The 4,654-nt window shown below is 36.4% G+C and overlaps 1 non-coding gene across 1 annotated transcript; it reads right to left on the bottom strand.

Moving 5' to 3' along the window:
- Positions 1-1,148: 1,148 nt before the first annotated feature.
- LOC122099478 lies at positions 1,149-1,255 on the bottom strand. The gene has a single exon (XR_006145939.1). It is a non-coding gene; the product is annotated as a U6 spliceosomal RNA (small nuclear RNA).
- Between the last annotated feature and the right edge of the window lie 3,399 nt (positions 1,256-4,654).

Genomic DNA, 4,654 nt, shown 5'->3' with positions numbered 1-4,654 from the left:
CCTTGAAGCCCTGAATTCAAATTCTGATCACACCAACACGTGTGCACTCATGCACAAACACACAGATTTATTCATAATACCTTCATGTCAGTGTTTTGCATTAATTTATTTGTTAACGATATTATATGGGTAAAATAAGGGAAATGAACTCTTCAATCTCAGAACATTTTTATACATTTTTTTATTTTAACAATACTGCACAGAGGGGTTACATTTACATGAGCAAGGTAATGAGTACATTTCTTAACAAGCATTGTTACCTCCTCCTTTGTTTTTCCCCCACCATCCCTTCTCTCCCACCTCCACAAGTACACTCCACTCCTCCTCTCCCCCTCCCCCTGCCTAAATTGTACAATTCATTTTTCAACATAGTGTCTTGTGCATCTCATTGTTACCAAGGGTCAAACCCTATCCCTATTTAAGCATTTTGTTTTTTCCTTCCCCTCCCCAAATTAAAGAAACGTATATACAAGATGTAGGCGCACCAACTTCAAATATAGTGAAAAAAGGGGTTATAGCATGGTTGAGGAACATACAAAGAAACAAAAAAATCACATCATATAGTATTTGTATGTTAGAAATAATAACAAGATAGAACCACTTGTGTCCCTATCTTGGGGTTCATTTAGCTTAACATCATCTTATCTGGTCAAATGCACATAGCTTTTGACATTTTATGATAATCCGGGACATATATTAGTTATTGAAAATAAGAGAAACCATGGGACCTATGTTTCTTTGGAGTTGGCTTATTTCACTTAATAAATTTTTTTCCAAGTCTTTCCATTTCCAAACAAATTGGGCGATATCATTCTTTCTGATGGAAGCATAGAATGCAATTGTATATATTTACCACGTTTTCTTGATCCATTCATCTACTGAGGGGCATAGGGGTTGGTTCCATATCTTAGCTATGGTAAATAATGCTGCAATAAACATAGTTGTGCTGGTAGTTTTAGTATGGTCTTGTTTGTGATCTTTTGGGAAAATGAACAAAAGTGGGGTTGCTGGGTCATAGGGGAGCTTTATGTGGAGTCTTTTGAAGAAACTCCATACTGCTTTCCAAAGTGGTTGAACACGTTTACACTCCCACCAAAAATGGAGTAGGGTTCCCTTGTGGCCACATCCCCTCCAGCATCTGTTGTTGTATAAATATGGATTGCCTCATGAATTGGCGAGTCATCCTTGTTCAGGGGCCATGCTAATCTTCTCTGTATCATTTCAATGTTAGTAAATGGGCTACCAGATTAAGCACAGAACATGTTTTTTTTCCGGGGGGTCCGGTCGTGGGGCCTGTACTCTGGGCCTGGGCGCTGTCCCTCAGCTCTTCAGCTCAAGGCTAGCGATAGCTCTACCACTTGAGCCATAGCGCCACTTCCAGCTTTTTTCTTTTTGTTTATGTGCTACTGAGAAATTGAACCCAGGGACTCAGGCATGCAAGGCAAGCACTCTACCACTGAGCCACCTTCCCAGCCCCAGAACATTTTTTATATAGAAAGTGTAATTGATTTTCTTAAACTAGACAATTCCACAAAAAGTAAGTTCAAAAGAATTGTCATGAAATTTTAGAATCATGCATTTCTTACATAAGCACACATTTTTGATGTTGGCATCATTTGTGGAGGGGAAAGGAAAAATATTTAAATAGGGATACAGGAAAACCAATTGCAGCAACGAAAGGAACTTTACAACTTTGGCATCTCTACTATGCCATACCTGCAGATTGTAATTTGATTGCTTATTTTGAGGTAGTATCACTATGCTGGGCCTGCTTGGACTGTAGTCCTCCAAACACAAGCAAAACACATTGCACCCAGCAAATGGTTAGAGTTTCTGAAAAGTCTTTTTTTGTCTGGGCTTGCCTGGAAATGCAATACTCTAATCTCTGTTTTCTAAGTAGATAATATTACAGGATTGAGCCACTTTATCCAATAAAAGTATACAATTTCAAGATATCTTGATATTGCCTATATTTGTGCTTAACATATATAGCTAACCTTAATTTTCTCCCTCTTTTGTTGAGTAATCTGAGTTGAAAATATTGATTTTCTTGATATACATGGCTTTGTTTTGGATGGAATCCCCTCACAATTCAAAAAATCTCCCAAAAAGTTTATGTCAAGAATCACGGAAAAGAAGGCTTCAGGTTGGGAAAAACCCCACTGATCCTTAACTTATAATTGCAGTATATTTATAGTGTTAGTCAATGCTTTTGAAGAATGAGAAGAGAAGGAAGGCAGAAATGTGAAAGATGTCAGGTCTCTGTAGAATTTCTGTAGTTGTCACTTCATGTTATCTTCTTCCTTAAAACTTGATTTATTAAGACCCTCTGGGTGGATATTGGTTGGACTGATTGGTAAACTTACCCAAGAAATGAAGCTGATTTTAGAAGGTGATGATTTGGTAAATAAAGGAATGATGAGAATGAGCACAGATATTGTCACAGAATGAGCCGGCAAGGTTCAATTGCTGAACAGCAAAACAAAGCAGCTTCAAGTCCGATGATCGACATTGAAACATATATAGATAGATGCATATATGTATACATATACACACATATGTGAAAAAGTAAATATCCAGTAGAATACAGAGAAACTTGGTGTGACAAGTATTAAACTATATCAAACTGGTTGTAGGAAAGGTACAGTAAAATATCAATTGTTTAGCATAGATTTTGCATAGATTTGTAAAGGATGAAAAATTTTCCTTCATTTTATACTTTACAAATATCCTTAGTATGTTTTAAGTTTTTTTTTTATATTGTAGTTGGAGCATCTATACAATGTTGAGAATCGGCATTACATAAAGTATGCAACATGAATACGACAGCCTGCATAGGAAAGTTCATTAGATTCTTATTTCCAATTAACCAACAGGAGAAATGGAGTTCCAGGTCAGATTTTATGTAGCGCACTGGCCTTGAACACAAAAGCACCATTCAGGCCGTGAGTTTAAGCTCTAGGATCTACAGAAACAAAAACACAAAATACAACTTGGAGTTAGATATTTTATAATGAAGCATTTTTATATACTTTACCTTGTTAGAAAGACTAGATTTCTGTGTTAGCTTTATAACCTACCATAATAAGTGATATTGTCCATTTAATAAGCAGAAAGGCTTACTCAGATTTATAAGTTTGAAGGTTTGAGTGTATGTTCAATTGGTTTTATGGCTTTGGTGGCCTATGACAAGACAACGTCAAGGTGGGGAGTATGTCAAAAAGAAATGTTTTTGACCTAGAATGATTAAAGAGAAAAGAAGAAAGTAGATGACAGTCCATGTTCTCATAGGTTTCACTCTGAAGAACTTAATCTCCAAAAGAACTATTCAGGTATTCTCCACAGTCTGGGAGGAAATGATAAGTCATTTTTCTTTAACACATAGGTCTTTCTGGGGCATTCTAAATTCAAATGGCAACACCTTCACCAATGATAATGACTTGTCCAGGGGTTGAAGCAACTAGATATGTCTACAAATTCTAATTAGATCTCAGCAGACTAAATATCTTATGGAATTCCTATTAAAATATTTTCTTGCATACTTACTGGGTCTTCATACTACACATGTGTATATCTGTGTATATGTGTGTATGTGTGTGTTTGAATAAACTAATATAGCATTGTAGCAGATAAAATATTAGTGTGGCCTTTTTCTTCTCATACCATGAAAACCTGCCACAATTCCCAATCAAATTCCATCCAAGATCAACATTAATGCTGTTCCAAAAGTTCTGTATGCAAACCCATGTACATCTACTTCATTTAAGACGGCAATGGTGCATGAAAATGTTAAGTCTTCCAATTACATTGTCACCAAGGAAACAACGTACAATATTTCCTTTAAAAATATCTAGATTGGCTGGGCGCTGGTGGCTCACACCTGTAATCCTAGCTACACAGGAGGCTGAGTTCTGAGGATTGCGGTTCAAAACCAGCCGGGGCAGGAGAGACAGTGAGACTCCTATCTCCAATAAACCACCAAAAAACCGGAAGTGGTGCTGTAGCTCAAGTGGTAGAGCACTCGCCTTGAGCTGAAGAGCTGAGGGACAGTGCCCAGGCCCAGAGTTCAAGCCCCACGCCCGACAATATATATATATCTATATATATCTATATCTATATATATGTATATATATATAGATATAGATATATATAGATATATATATAGATATAGATATAGATTGTAGAACACTTTAGCCAGAAAATTGAAGGAGTATACTTCATAGGATTTAATTTAAATATTTAGTCACTGAAATGGATATTCAATATCCACAACTTAGAGCCCTTTTAAAATACATAATTGCAAACCTCATCTATTACCATCTTCCGTGAAGACAGTCCTTGCTGAAAACGAACCAAATGTGGTAAACCAATTAAAATGTACGCCATTGTCAAATGCTGTTGTTTTAAATCATGGAAGTGACAGAGCAATTAATGCCAGTGAACAGCTAGTTCTAAGGAGTATGGAAAGTGATTACTTTGTACTCTAGGTGGAAAACTCCACAGATGTTTCAGATTGTGCTTCGTTCTAGGCATTTGTGAGATACATTTTGGAAAGCACAATGAATGAAAGCATGTTGTTTTATAAAGATTTGCTGGCTGACAAACCAAGGAATGAAAAGTTATTGAAATATTTCAAATGAGAAGACTGACAATA

This window comes from Dipodomys spectabilis, unplaced genomic scaffold (genome assembly GCF_019054845.1).
Source record: "Dipodomys spectabilis isolate Male_0828 unplaced genomic scaffold, ASM1905484v1 ptg000515l, whole genome shotgun sequence".
Classification (NCBI taxonomy): domain Eukaryota; kingdom Metazoa; phylum Chordata; class Mammalia; order Rodentia; family Heteromyidae; genus Dipodomys; species Dipodomys spectabilis.
The sequence above is the reverse complement of the archived record's forward strand: the minus strand, read 5'-3'. Positions and strand labels throughout refer to the sequence as shown.